General features: G+C 32.6%; 1 long non-coding RNA gene across 2 annotated transcripts; it reads right to left on the minus strand.

The window, feature by feature from the left end:
- Positions 1-12,881: 12,881 nt before the first annotated feature.
- On the minus strand, positions 12,882-13,872 carry LOC141451563 (uncharacterized). 2 transcript variants are annotated; one of them, XR_012456889.1, is made up of 4 exons: positions 13,614-13,872; positions 13,254-13,486; positions 13,028-13,172; positions 12,882-12,947 (listed from the first exon to the last, which is right to left on the minus strand). It is a non-coding gene; the product is annotated as an uncharacterized lncRNA (long non-coding RNA). The 2 variants fall into 2 exon arrangements; XR_012456888.1 differs by having other exon boundaries at positions 13,254-13,456; positions 13,614-13,871.
- Positions 13,873-16,040: the final 2,168 nt, after the last annotated feature.

Here is a 16,040-nt window from a genome sequence, read left to right on the forward strand (position 1 = left end):
AGCAAACGTACTTTACTATAAATTTCTCATATTAAACAAATAAAATCGAAAGCACACAACGGGAATCGAACCCACTAAACCAACAATACATCTTAGCTTCGTAGGTCTCGCCTCTAACCGCTCGGCTACCGTGGCACCCTCATTTCCGGTATAATGAACTCAAAGTTGGAAAATTGCCCAAGTGCAAACGCCCCCCCTCACTAGTCAAGAGAGAGGGTAATTAGCAAAAATGGAGCGGAAAATTCCCCCCGGATTTCCGTTATTAACGACAATTTACATAATTATAAAGTTCGTCAAATTTAGAATTTGCAGTTAATGGATTGAGAGACTTCAACATTAAACCTGTTCTCTGTCTCCTATACTTTAGCAATGTTTGCTGTAGAAAGAAGATTCACTGGAACAGGCCGTACAGACTCATTTTTTTTTTACTCTGGGGTTATTTCCAGTAAAAATACGAAATCAAAAATTTGACGCGATCACAACACTTCCGGTTTACCTATTAGTGGAGTAAGAGAACTTGAAAATATAATTTTTTTTTTTAATTATTCAATTTTTTTAAACACATAATTCAATTTAAAGGCTAATAAAATGATATTGATTACGTAGTGTTAATAACCATTTTTTATTAATATCGACTTTCACATAAACAATCTTGATTGACTATTATAATTGGTTTTCCCATAAAATTAACATTTAATAAAATGTTTTCATAAATACTTAGTAGATTGAGGTTAATTGATTTGGAGAGGGGCTTCTCTCTTAAGAGGAAAGAAATTATCAACAGGATTAGCATTTATCGAATAAATCGAAGCTAAAACAACCCCCCCACACCCAGTTATACCTGAATTATGGGGCTACCTCACACAAAGAGGCCATCAGTTCTCAATAGCCACGATGCCTACTGTCAGTCGGGTCCCTCTAAACAAGAATTATATAGGCCACATACTTGGCCCGGCCTGTTTTACAATGTAAATTGAGGCTGTTACCCCCCTCAATAAGTGACGATTTCAACATGGACTCTTAACACCTAGTATAGGTGGATAACTTTCTGGTGAATTTTTTCTTACAAATATTAGAACAGAATAGAAATAGAAAAGAAATTTATTATTCTGGGACAATTGTCCCCTAAGAATAAACACAGGTACAATTAGAGGCCTTAATAGTTTGGCCGGTGATTAAACAGAAAATAAATAAATAAATAAGTATTTACAAAAAGTGAAAATAAAAATAACAGCAGAAATTAAGGAAATAAATTAAAACAATTAGAATTTCGGAGGAAGCTGAATAGAAAGTAGATAACTGAATAGACGGGATTTAAAGTTAGATAGGGTAGGAGCATGGCGGACAGATAGTGGCAAGGAGTTCCAGAGAGAGGTAGCACGTAATAGGAAGGACTTGTCAAAGGATGAGGTACGGTGTGAGGGAATATAGAGATCAGATGAGCGAGATCTAGTATTACGGGAATGGATCGAGGATTTTGAACTTAAAGAGGTTCTTTAGCAAGAATACTACAGCAGAACGTTAAATAAAGATAATTGAGTTATGTTGATGCATACTCCAGACAGGTAAATAGACATACCTGTACAAATACATAGAAAACACTCACACCAACTTGTAAAATTTAATTTTTCGACGTCCAGCCTGTATATATTAATTATTTTCATATTAGTGGTACAATGCAGATGATATACTAATTAATTGGTAGAACAAAAAACAGTATTAGGAGAAGCATTTGAAGAATTTGGACAAGCAGCAAAAGGACGACGTCTGGAGATAAACCAGGAGAAGAAGAAGCTCGAGGCTCCCAGAGTCAACGAAAACAACAAGTTCAGATTCTCAATTACAACTTCCTTCATATGCGGACAAAATTCAAATACCTTGGCTCCGTACAGACAGCAAATTGTGACATTACCGCTGAGATAAAAGGCAAGAGTAACTGCAGGGAAACAGAGATGTTTTATATGGCGTCACAAAAAAAAAAGAAAAAGAAAAAGCTTTGCGGCTCAAGAATAAGGTCATTATTATTTATTTATAAAAACTATAAAATATCCCAGGAGTGATGACGGCAAGAAAGTGAAACTTGGACAATGACGCCAAGAAAGTGAAAAATCTGCTTAGAATTTGGGAGAGAAACTTTTGGGAGAGAGCTGAAGATATACATTCTGGTAGTTATTGAACGGTGAATGGTGAAGCCGAGAAAACGAAGAGCTTCAGAGATTATTCAGAGAACCTGTCACAAACAAAGATTTGAGATGGCTCGTCCATGTTAAGATGAAGAAGAAGAAGCGATTACCAAGAAAAGTTTAATTAAGATACCTAGAGGACTTCAGACGTTGAGGTCAGTTCCAGAATAAGGTGGTTAGATGACGCAGAAAGCAATCAGCTGAAGACAGAGGCCAAAAGATGGTGTCAAAGGGTCGAAAATAACGAAAATAAGCACATTAAATAATTATAGTAAAACTAAAAACTTCTAACTTCTAAATAACGTAACATAACCTTCAAATTATCTAAATATGTGGGCATTATTTAACTTGCTCTTTATGCAAATGTAATAATATTTTCAAACAATGACTTTTGATAAATATATTAAATTTCAATGTAATATTTATAATTGCTACCTATTTCGCAACAAAATAGAACATTAAATTTACATTTTAACAGCTGTTTGTTTCGATAGTTTTGTTTTGTTTTTTAAATTCCTCTGCAAGATGGCCGATTTTGAAGTTCCGCCGGATATGCAAGTTTCCAAATTGATTGTATGAGTTAAAAAAAATACGCTCGACTTCCTGTTGCAAGAATTTGTCATAAGAACATGTTGAAATGTTATCGCCTTTCTCCGATTTTAGCCTAAAGATAACAGCCGAAAGATATGATTTGAACAGTGCTTACATTATTCTTGATTACAGTTAACTATATGAACGGAACAATGTCGTTATTCAACATCGTAAAGCCGGAACTAGATTCCACAATAGGACATCGATTTATCTTATTCAAAACCTTCGCTTCGACGTGTTACATAAAAGAAAAACTGACATACAATTTCACTGTTCCCAAGATTCGAACTCAGAATATTTGACCTATATTAATTTTTACCAACATTATAATTTGTAAAACCGTAAATTGTACTAAAATGGTGCTTTAGAGGGAAACCTACCCACCTCTCTCTCTCAGTAGTACCGTTGATCGAATTTTCCTTAAAATATGTTTCAAATAAAAAGTTATATGTTACAAAGTTCGAAAGGAAATCGTTGGAATTATTTTAAAGAAATTTTTTTTAAAAAAAATGAAAACAAAAACATTTCATAAAGTGGAAACTTCCGGTAGAAAGAGATCTTGATGACTCTGGTTAGTGCCAAATATACAGAGTGATCCATTTAAAACGCACCAATCGCTAATAACTTTTTTGGGAAAGCGGAATTCCAGAAAAAAAACCCACGAAGTAAACTATATGTTTTTTTTTGGTCTAGTTTTCAAATTTTCCACCCCCGATGCTGTATCTTTATTTTTGGCGGAGTTACGGACAAAAACCAGATTGGGGTTTCATAAGGACCACTGGTTTTGACAATGATTATAAGAAAACTACATAAAAAACTGTGAAAAATGACGTTAACCCCGTTTCGATATCTCTAATATTTGTTGAGATATTTAAGATCAAAGTTACAATTTTATCTATTCGTGAACGGTTTTCAATATTAATTTTCCACCAGAAATACACCAGTTTTGGGGAGGTCCTCTGACTGCAAAAAATGTTATTTGTGATGCAAAGAACAAAAATAATAATAATTGAAGATTTTAAAACATGTAGTGTAATGTAATGGTTGTGAGTGAATCAGGATAAATTTGTTTTATCATCCAATAAAAGCAACCATCACATCATTTTAATGAACCCTGTATGCAAGACTTCTTGACCTATGATTACGGTAAGAACATCTATCAAGGGGTGGGCGGCTGTTGGTCTAGTGGTCAAGAGCGTGGCTTTGTAAGTGGGAAATCCCCAGTTCGAATCCCGCGTATGACTACACTTTATTAAAAAAAGTATTATGATTTTTTAAGTAATAAAAATGACTGCAAATATTCGAACTGAAAATATTGAATAGAAATTTCGGAAAGATCGATATTATTGTACTTAATAAAGGTAAAAATAAAAAAAAGGTCGACCTATTTTTCCGATTATCGAAATTACAAAAGAATCCCCCCCAATCTCATTAACTTATTGTTTGTCAGGAATGACAATAGAAGTTTGTCTTTTGTATTTTCAACCACCATCAGCTTTTTGTTTTGTTATATCCTACGTCACAGTGTGAAACTCCTCCATTCACTCACTCTCTCTCTCTGTTCAATGTCATAACCAATGGTGGGGGAAGATAACAAGTATACCCCTCCGTAGATTAGGCTACTATCAGGGATATGTTCCTTATAATGCAATATTTCCTTCCTTCCTGCATTTTTTTTCGGTTTTGGGGGAAGTAAATGCATTATTTTTGCAATTAAAAACTATTCTTTCATTTAGGCTGCATCGCAGCTTCACTTCATGTGATTCCATTCTGAGAATGCGATCAAAAAATAATTTAGGCAACATGATCTTCTTTAAGTTATAAAAAAGTACGACAAAAAAGTAAAGTGAAGAAATCGTCTATTTTTTAAGGCGGGCTTAACGTCAACTAACAATTAGGTGCCGTGGACGAGGGCGGAAGCTCATACTTTACTGTAAAAAATCTTTTTTCTATCAAATAAAAAGTAGTCATACGTGGGATCCGAACTGGGGATCTCCCACTTACAAAGCCACACTCATGACGACTAGATCCATACCCGCTCCAGGAACAACAACAATTTGACAGTAATTACTTTAAACTTATGACGGTGAGTCAAGAGAGAGGTTAGGGGCCGGGGTATATCTTGGTAAGGTGAAGGAGAAACTGCAACAGTCTTCCAGGCAGATATTTGAGGCTATTGAGATTCATAAAAGTAAGATCATGGATTCTAGAGTCGTTATTCCCACAGGCATCTAGTCGCCTTTACTCACAAACAAGTTCCATGAAGATAATTCAAGACAGAGAGACTCTCTGGATGAATATTCGAAAGAGTATTCGAACATATTATCTGGATGCAAGGGTGTTGAAGACTAAAGCATAATAGGAAGGCAGCTTATCTGGTTCCCATGGTATCAACAAAATATCTGGACCATTTATGGTAAAGCAAAACGCCTCAGTGCAGCCAACAATGAAGTGAGTGGGCAAAAGAAATCCCTTTTAGACCCAGGATACAGCCAAAATAGTTCATTACATATTAAGCCAATCTGCTAAGTATAACTGCGATAATATTTCCAAAAAGTCAGTGAAAGAGGAACATTCGTAGATTGTAGGTCTCAAGACACGCCACAGCAAACTGAGTAAACATGGATCTGAAAAATTGGATAGCCAAATCGATGATTGCCAAAAAGGAGAAGAAGTAAGTAAAGTAAAGTAAAGTAATCGCCTATTTTTTCAGGCGGGGCTTAACGTCCAACTACCTAAATTAGGTGTCGTGGACGGAGGCGACTAGCAAACATACTTTACTGTAAATTTCTTTTATTAATCATTAAATAAAATCCAAGGCCTAAAGACCGGGAATCGAACCCAGTACCACAATACATCTTAGCATTGCAGGTCTCAAGAAGAAGAAGAAACAGCACCTCTAGTTCAGTTTGAAAGAACGATTTACGCTGAGAATTCCAACATTTTGGAGAAGTACACCTAATGCCATCAAGGGACTCGAGAACCCCAACTCCAAACATGATCCAAAAACAAAAAAAACTGATCTAAAAAGTGCCATTAGACCAAATTGTCGAAGCTTGAAAGTGAAAATGCTTAGTTTCGAGATCAACTATATATTAGTAAAAAAAAAAAATAATAATTTGAACAAAACTGCGATTTGGGATATCGTGTGAGTGCCCACACCAATTTTATTTTATTTTTTTAAAACTTTGTTACCGATCCGCAAAATATTTACAGGAAGTTTAGAGCTTTCTATTTTTGTTCAATAGAGAGGAGGAAGGAAACACAATGTTATCATTAATAAAAATCTGTTGGAACAAGTGAAACGGAAGGTGGTACATACAGGGAATAAGATCGATGATCTTCCGCAAGAATAAGTATTAACCCATGGGTCGTCCTTCAATCAAACTTATGGTTGGATATCACATGGTGAAAGAGAAAAAAACAAGGGAAATCTCTATGAGTTTGATTCTACCTCCAAACCCCCAAGAAAAAAAACTCAACATTATTAAAAAAGAGGGTGACATCTTTTCTATTGCAAGAAGAGGGGGAAAAATATATAGGGAACTGTCTGAAAGAATAAGCTAGCAAAGAACTGGAAGAAGAAGAACTGAGGAGATTGTTTCTTCTATATTTCAGGAAAAAAGGGGACAAAAGTACCAGGTGGTTTTTTTTTTTTACGTAAAGGGGTTGTAGGAAGAGGAACCCTTGTTCGGTTTCTAGAAGGATATACTCTTTAGCCCGCTTGTCCTTTTGTAATAGTTGGGGTCGAGTTACCTGGTCTCCAGGTAGTACAGGTGACATCTATCCTCTATTAATGTGTGTATGTGTGTGTGAGAGAGGAGCTCTTTTTTTCTCTTTGTAAATAACATTTACTCCTTGAACCAACATCACGATTCCCTGTGCGTCACACTGGGCTCTGGAGGGAATCGACCTCAAGCACCTTCCATCTTTTCTAACAAACATCTCTTCCACATTGTTACGTATACAGAAGTAATAACTGAGTCAATATTCAGGGAACTATTCAATAATTTTTTGGGTTTTCTCTTACGTAGCCCAACTATCCTGTGGTAGTTTTTTTTATATTTTTTTCTATTTTTTTGTACAATCCTCATCATTTCTTCTTTTCTAGTTCGTTCGTAACATCTTAAAGGATAGAATAGTTCTTCTTTTTTTTTTTAAACTATCAAAGCTTTTTCTTCGTACTTCACCTTCATGATCTTCCTTTTTAATCCTGTTTCCTTGGAGCTTTGTAAAAGCGGGGGAGAAGCTTCTTTTTTTTATATGTATTCTTCCTTTTTTTAAAAAATCAGTTCTTGTAAAATACGTGTACTTAATAACAATAGAAGGTAAAAGATATTTGAACATTGGATTTATTAACGGGTTCACAATGGAACTGTCTGTTAGGATTTTTGACATAACAGCTTTACAAATAAGATAAATAATAATAATAAAAAAAATGTTAAAGCTTATGTTAAAAAAGTAAGTAAAGGGGGAAAAAAAGGGATAGGTGAATAATCCTTAAATGTTATTAACTGGGTACTGGTTGATTTTGACTGTTTCTTTTTTGTCCTGGGATCATTTTTGCTTTTTTTTTCCCTGGACTAAACTTCTTCGGGATTATTTTATTTTTTCATTATTATTTTATTTCTAGTTTCTCTTATTCTTCTGTAGCAAGAGAAAACGTGGTAATCGTGCGATAAAACGTTACAGTTCTGCATAGTAATGTGAAATAAACATTTTTTGTAAAAGATATCTTGTAAAATTATGATCGGAAGTAGTTTCAAGAAAATATTGTGTAATTAAACTCAAAAACGTTTAGCCATTGAAGTATGCTTATTCTTTTATGAACGATTATATTACACGTTTAATTAAGAAGTATAATTTTGTATGCAAATTTGTAAAATATTTTGTAAATATGACATAAAAATCAAATTCATGCAAATATTGCAAAAAAATGCAATAAAATGAAATTAAATGATTACATACCCATCTTGAACAGCTGCCAGATACTACAGAATCCTTCTCATCAATGGACACTTGACACAAATTAAAAAAAAGAAACGGAAATTACTATTAACGCACTATTTAACTATGAATTTGGTAGGTACATATCCGACTTACTTTGATTTACGCACTAGTTAAAAAAAAAAAATAAATAAATAGTTCATTGATTTTCTTAATGAACCTATGAAATGTGGGGGAGAGGAAAAACACTTCCGGGAAAAATATGCACTCCGCGGAACTGCAGTAATCTGCAACAAGTGGAAAAAGAAAAGAGTAATTAATTTATAATTAAATGAAAAATTTATAACAGCAGTTGTGGAAATGTTATCTGGTTATTTAAAAACAATGAACATTTAGGCAAGGCCTTATAATCAACGGAAATAGGATTTAAGAAAATTAATTTAAGCCCTATACACAAGAGATTAAAAGATAATGTGTGTATCCGGAAATCGAAAATATGCTTTCTTCTTTACGACCAATAATATTCGAAAGAGTCTCAAATAGTTTTCTTTTTTAATTAATCTCCTACTGCTCCTAAAATGACGTATGAAGATGGTGACAAAATTGGAAATTGAATGTATAATCGGAAATACATGTTTCTGTGTTGGTGATGAGATGCTGAGTAAATATGTCGGTTCAAATGAAAATCTATAAAAACTCTGTTAAATGTTTATTTATATTATTTTATTTTTTTTTATTTAAGTCGCGTTAACATCAGAGATTATTGTACACTGCCAGCTGCCGGACAGTGTTTTCTCTTTACAGAGCCACTTTCCATCTTACAGTGAGCTTAAGAAGCTCCTAGGAAGAGGAAAAGCTAAGAGCTGGCAACTGTATTCGATGCCTGTACATTTACCACGAGACTAACCCCGTTCCTTTGCTAAATCTTTGAAAATGAATTTCTTTAAATGTATTTACTGATTACAAGTGAAGAGGAGAAGTAGATAGGGGATGTAGATTACAAGGCACCCCTAATTTCCAAGGCAGAAGAGTCACGAAGAGGTTGAGTACAATCTGGTAAAAAAAAAAGAATTAACCAGGATCAAACATCGCTTCCAAGAAACCAAAGTAGTAATTGTTTTAAAACTCCGGATGGTTAAGAAAAGCGTGCCTTGTAACTAGAAAAATCAGAGACGGAATCAACCAGAAGATGTTGTGAGAACTGATGATGGACCAAATTTTAATGAATTGATGGTATAAAGGTGGAAAAAGCCACTTGTTAGACAACTAGTAAATTGTATCATGAACTAATGCGGAGTCTGGCAGAAGCGTAATGTGAAGACCAAGAATAATTGGTGAACTGAAGCGCCAGAAACAACTCTAAAGGAGCCTTCAACAGCCAGAAATTAAACGAATATTCTTCACTGAGGAAGTCCTCCGCATGCCAGGTGGGGATCTAATCCTCTCAAATTATCTTTTACATCAAGATCGTTGTAGATGATTTAAAATTTAAACTTTATATCGCTCAGATATAAAGTATTATTCCTCGTATTTACGCTTTATTAAAAGAAACGTGCAGTTACATGAACGGCTGGCGTGCAGCTACTATATTCTCAAATTAATTAAGCTAAATTTCAACAGCTTGCCTCTGAAAAAAAAAAACCTAATTTGTGCTGTTATATGCGCTTGTACAAAGTAACAGTCCAATACGTGCCATTAATTAGTAAAAATAAGTAAGGTATATTATGTCTAAGGTTGTAAAACAATTCACTACTGTTAACTGTAATTGGTGTAATCGTGTTGAGTAATAATAGTGTGTGTGTGGATTCCTACACAACTGTAACAAAAAAAATAATCTATATTAAAAACACAAAATAACGCTTTCCAATTTCCTAATTGTCTTTCATAGTGTGAAACTATTTTGATAGTGAATACAATGAAAACAATTACTTCTCTACTAGTTTTGACTGCAAATTAGAATATAATATTAGTGAAAGTCTATTATATTTTGTCAAATGTAAAAACATCAGGTAAAATTGTAAGGAACAATTGTTTTCTGTAAGAACAATGTCCCAGTCAGCAGATACACAATTTTAGAGCCTTAAGCGAGCAAAGAATGGCGTGTAATGTGAGGTTCTCTAGATGAACTAGTTGGTTTTTTTTTCTGCAATTCAGAACTTGAAGACTGATTTTATTCAATGACTACCCGGGCCATAGGAGTGGCTCTTAAAATAAGTGAATACCAATAAGTTGATTTTAAATCTTCCCCAGATCAATTTTGTCCACCTTCTTATGGACCAACAAAAAGCTAAAAATAGCATACAGAGCTCCCAAACTGGGTGTAGAGTACAATAACTCATAAAGGTTCTTTAAAGAATTGGAAGTGACTCCAATATCTTTGCTAAAAAAACATCGCAATCCTGTTATCCATAGAGGCTTTCTTAAAAAAAAAAGAACCTGCATTCTTTAAGAAAACAAAGCATAAAAAGAAGAAGCGCAAGTAGTAAGGAAACACCCAAGCTCAAGCGGTAAGCATAACCAGCAAGAGAACCCTCTACCTTGCAGTTAAGCATGCTCATAAAAAAATAAATAAAATTGTAAATATAATCATAAAAGTATTAAAAATGCAACCATTAAAGAAAATCTTAAAATTTCATGTCCAGAAAATTAAGTAAAAAAAGTGTAAAGATTATCCCCTCCTAAAAAAAGTTATTTAAGGGTTCTCAGGTGACAGTCATGTAGTCTGCATAGTATCCTCCTTCATGACAACTGGCCGCAACGTGAATCTATTCAATAAAATTCACTCTAAAAACAAAACCAGAATTGGAAATGTGAAAAAAAAATTATGTTCTACATGAAGAAAGATTTCAGAATACAGCTATAGATTTGTTGGATTGTTCTTAAAAAAAAAAAAAAACTTGTCTGAACCAATAACGAAGGTAAATGCAATCATAAAACTTAACAAATGTAAAAACATCAGGTAAAATTGTAAGGAACAATTGTAACAATTGTTTTCTGTAAGAACAATGTCCCAGTCAGCAGATACACAATTTTAGAGCCTTAAGCGAGCAAAGAATGGCGTGTAATGTGAGGTTAAGAAAACAAAGCATAGTGAATGAGGTTCTCTAGATGAACTAGTTGGCTTTTTTTCTGCAATTCAGAACTTGAAGACTGATTTTATTCAATGACTACCCGGGCCATAGGAGTGGCTCTTAAAATAAGTGAATACCAATAAGTTGATTTTAAATCTTCCCCAGATCAATTTTGTCCAGCTTCTCATCTTTCTTCTTTTTTTTTCACATTTCCAATTCTGGTTTTGTTTTTAGAGTGAATTTTATTGAATAGATTCACGTTGCGGCCAGTTGTTGTAGATTACCTACTTGCCAAAGTACTTGAAGCACTTTAAAAAGTACTTTTAACAAAATCTATAATTCACTAGCCCTATTGTCAGATGCCATTTAATGGTACTTATTACTTAACATTGAATAAAATATAATCTATTACTTAAATTCAATGTTGTTTCTTGAAATTTTCAAATAAAGTTTGCAGAAAATAATATAAGTAGATATAATTAATCTTATATATTAAGTAGTATAAAACGTTTTCAATTATTTCTTACCTTTTGCCAATGAAAATAGTTATACAAAATGCCTAAAGGATTATGGGTAATTTTCTTTTCAGTTTCCAAATTAATTAGTTGTTATAGAATAAAATGTTAATTTTAATTTCTAATTCATTAATTGCAATAAAATTAACGTTAATTATTAATTATTTATGCCTGTTCAGATGCTTAATGTTTAACAAAGAAAATCTCAGCCAACTAAAAGTTCAGGGCTATTGCCCCAGATGCTGTACCAAGTACAGATTAAGATTTAAATGTATTAACTTTTGAGAACAAATGATTCCAAACTTACATTTACTTTTTTTCCAAATTATTTCATATAAATATCATGTAATAATTAATTACTTAATTAAACTAAAACTGATCTTAAAAACTGAAATCTCTTACCAAATGGATGTATCTAGGTTCCAACTAGAACAATTAAGATCTTCATTTCATTAAGAATTTATCCAATCTATGGAAAAGTTAAAATAAATTTAAACTATATTTACTTACTTTTAAGTAAAATGTATCAATATTATCTTCTAGTAATATTTAAGATAGATTACTTACAAAAAAGGCAGCAGTTCAACTTAAATATGGGGCAATCTAATGGCGATCAATTCTTCTACTTCTGACGTCACCACTTTTATGGAAGGCAGTTGCCCATAAATATGAATTCAAAAAAATAATATTTTTCTTAAAAAGTTATATATTTTTTTAAAAAAAAATACACTAATTAATTAAATAATTAACAAAAACAATTTTTAATGTTCATTTATAAACTTTTTTTTAAGGCAAGTAATTTTTTGATTACTTACAATTAAATAAATTTAATATTTTATTATAAATTACTTATTTAAAAATAAATAATAATATTAATGCAGTCAAAAAACATAACTTTTATATAAAAAATTAAATAATTTTACTAATATACATAACTAATTACGTGGCTCTAAGATCCACTTCCCAGCTACGGCCAGACCAGCTTTCCAGATCCGTTCAAATAAGTTATACGTAAGTACATTTTAAATACATAATTACTACAATAATCTAATATATTTGATAATATTCATAGTGAAAAAACAGCAGTGGACAATAAGCTATAAGATTTCCAATGAAGTATTTCTAAATTCAATTAAATCAGAGTGAAATTCAAAAATAAGTAACTCCTAAAAAAGCAATATGGCTTCTTGTCTTTGCCCTAGATTTATTGAACTTTAAAGATGAATTAAGATTAATCAAGCACAATTTAGTTACGTAGTAATGCCAATTTCTTACAATAAAACTATTATACGACATATTTAGTTTATTACTTTAAAAAATAAAACAAAACAATCTTAGTTTAAATAGTATTTCAACCTTCAGAACTTCATTTTACAAGAACTTGATAAATGTAAGTTATATTATACAAAACTTACTTCTCATATATAGTACATTAACTTCTTATATTCTAAGTATTAACTTCTTCAAGTCTTGATGAAGTTCTCTGCGTTTTGGAAATCTGGATCTTTGATCTGTGCAGACTTTGAAAGTAGCTTTCTTCACTTTTGGGTGATGAATTTCATAAAATTAAGTAACTATTCATTCTTGGTTTTCTTTTGAAGTTCTCTTTTTTTTTCTTTACTGGCATTAATACAAGTTTGCTGTAGCACAGAAAAGAAATCGGGTTGGTTACTTTTATTTGTAAATCACATGCTAAGAGAAGAATAAGAAGTTTAAATACTTATAGTTTGTCACTTGAAATCAGTAAATCAATTCCTTAATCAATAATTGGCTTTGATGCAAATCTTCAGTTTCATGAAATAATACTTCTATTGTACTTGACTTTATTTTAATCTGTACTATATCACAGATATATAAATCTATACCTAAAGCACAGAAAAGAAACGTGGTTGGTTACTTATAAATGTAAGTTACATGCTAAGAGCACTAGAAATTTCAATACTTACCATTTGTAAAATGAAATGAGCAAATCAATCCTTAATCAATAATTGTCTCTAATGCAAATCTTTAGCTTTATAAAATAATACTTCTTGTAAATAATATTCAGCTCTTAATTATTGCAGGTGCATTGTTCTTAAGAGGTTCTGTTGAAATATGTCTTTTGTACTGAAGCTCTTTTTTTGCTGGAGGCCATCAAATCTTAGATTTCCTGAAGCAGTATAAGGTAAAAGCCTGCATGCTTTAAATACACAAAACTTTTTAATGATTTTACAGTGTACTACTGGTAATGATTAATGCAGTAATTTGTAAGAAAGTTTTCTTTGGGGGTTAGGAACAACTTAAATTTTATAATAAACGATAAATACCTGGAACATTGAGCACATGTGATGCATCTCTTAAGTTTTTATAATGCAAATGCGTTATTATAGTTTACTATAATATTTTACTTGCGTCCAAATGAAGCATTACTGATTCTTCTTTGTGTTTCCAAGTTATTTTTTTTCTTGAATTTTGATTTTTAAGTGGAAAAAAACATCATATTTGTTAACTAACATTACTTTTCACTTAACCTAACTAGTTCTTACAAGCATAGTACAGTAAGGTTACAATATGGGAATTGCGAGAAACAAAAATGGTTTCCATTTTTAATCAGTTTACTCCAAGACGCATTTCCAAAGCGAGCCATCTAGGGACATTCTCCATAACTTCTGCTGTACAATCAAGGATCATTACTTGATTTTTTGTTTTTTAAGAAACTTGCGTGAAAAATAAATTAGAACTACATTATCTCCATCATTAATTTATTTAATGAACCATTTCCCATTTATTTATTTAAAACAAACATGGGATTTATAATTATCTACTTAAAAATCTACATTTAAGACCAAAATTTAAAAAGCTTTTTCTGTCTCTAAATTGGTAAAAAAAATAGTGCTTAAAGTTCACATAATGTTTGTACTGGAGTTGGTATAAGTTTTAGGGGATACTGAAGTTCTAGACATTTGGTAGTTTTAAAGACGAGTAAAGGAATTACGAGGGTCGTTTGAAAAGTCCGTGCAAAAATAAAAACTACTTAATTTTTTGGGGTAAACCTTTTTTATTTTTCAACATAGTCTCCTTTTAGGCTTATACACTTCGTCCAACGCTGCTCTAGTTTGTTGATCCCTTCCGAATAATAGGATTTGTCCAAGTCTGAAAAATAGCCATTCGTTTCTGCAATCACCTCCTCGTTTGAATAAAATCTTTTTCCCGCCAGCAATTTCTTCATATTGGGGGAACAAATAGTAGTCCGAGGGAGCCAAGTCTGAAGAATAGGGGGGATGTGAAACGATTTGGAACCCTATTTCCATTAATTTTGCGACCAAAACTGCTGAGGTGTGAGCTGGTGCGTTGTCGTGATGGAAAAGGACTTTTTTGTGGGCCAATCGTGGGCGTTTTTCTTGCAGCTCGGTTTTCAAACGGTCCAATAACGATGAATAATATGCACCTGTAATAGTTTTACCCTTTTCCAGATAGTCGATGAGGATTATTCCTTGCGAATCCCAAAAGACAGTCGCCATAATCTTTCCGGCCGAAGGAACGGTCTTCGCCTTTTTTGGCGCAGATTCCCCCTTGGTAACCCATTGTTTAGATTGTTCTTTGGTCTCAGGAGTGTAGTGATGTATCCATGTTTCATCCACAGTGACGAAACGACGTTTAAAGTCCTGCGGATTCTTCTGGAACAGCTGCAAACCGTCCTTGCAACACTTCACACGATTTGAAAATCAGTCGACTTCCTCGATTCAAACGAATGCCAAACACAAAGAAATAGACCGATCTGGCTGAAACTTGGTGTGTGTTCTTCCAAGAGATGCTACTAACTAAACATAACCTCGATACGCGCCAGTAGTGCTATCTCTCTGACTTTGCACGGACTTTTCAAACGACCCTCGTACAGGGAGAAACTGTTCCAGAATTGTTTTGTCTGTAGCAAACAAAAATTATTGAACAGGGAAGGTTTTTTCACAAGAAATTATTCAATTAATGTTAATTTCCATTATTTTATGTCTATAAAAGCGTAGTATTTAAAATGTTCATTAAGTAATTGAGAACTCCAGACATTGTAGTTGAATGGGTAGTTGTTTTATCCAATCTAATAAGGCTAAAGATATTTTTTTATCTTTATCCACAAAAAATTATTTTTTATTTTCATTTAAATCTAATAATATGGTGAATAAAATCTGGTGAGATCGTACACATAATATTCAAATACCTCTACTTCTGGTTTCAAAAACTAGAGTCATATTTAACTATTTATAATATTAATAGGGATACCTATCTCATCTCTGGGAATAGCCCCCAAAAAATAACAATTTTTAACTGGACAATCCATTATGTGGGAATCTCGAGATTTTCAACAGAACATTTAACTCTCGGTTAACAATTGAGGCTAAAAAAAAAAAATAGGATAACATCCTCAAGAAATACACTAAAATCCAGATAAAAACAGAATTTTATGAATCATCTTCTGGACAATTCCCTTAGGAACAATGCTATGAAGTGTAATAATAATTACCATACTCGCTAATCGTTAAAAAAGTTAATTGATGATTTTTGGGGAATATTGAGATGCGGTCAATAATGAATTCACACACACAAATTTTTGTTTCTTCATAGCAACGTTTCGGTATTATATATATTACCTTCTTCAGGGTATTGTATTTCAACAATTACGTTGATGTAGCTTAAAAATTAAACTCCACAAATTTTACAATAAACCTGAAGAAGGTAATAAGATTCTAATAGAGCGGCCC

The sequence above is a fragment of the Rhodnius prolixus genome, unplaced genomic scaffold (assembly GCF_049639745.1).
Source record: "Rhodnius prolixus isolate KJV_2025 unplaced genomic scaffold, Rpr scaffold_8, whole genome shotgun sequence".
NCBI classification, from domain to species: Eukaryota; Metazoa; Arthropoda; class Insecta; order Hemiptera; family Reduviidae; genus Rhodnius; species Rhodnius prolixus.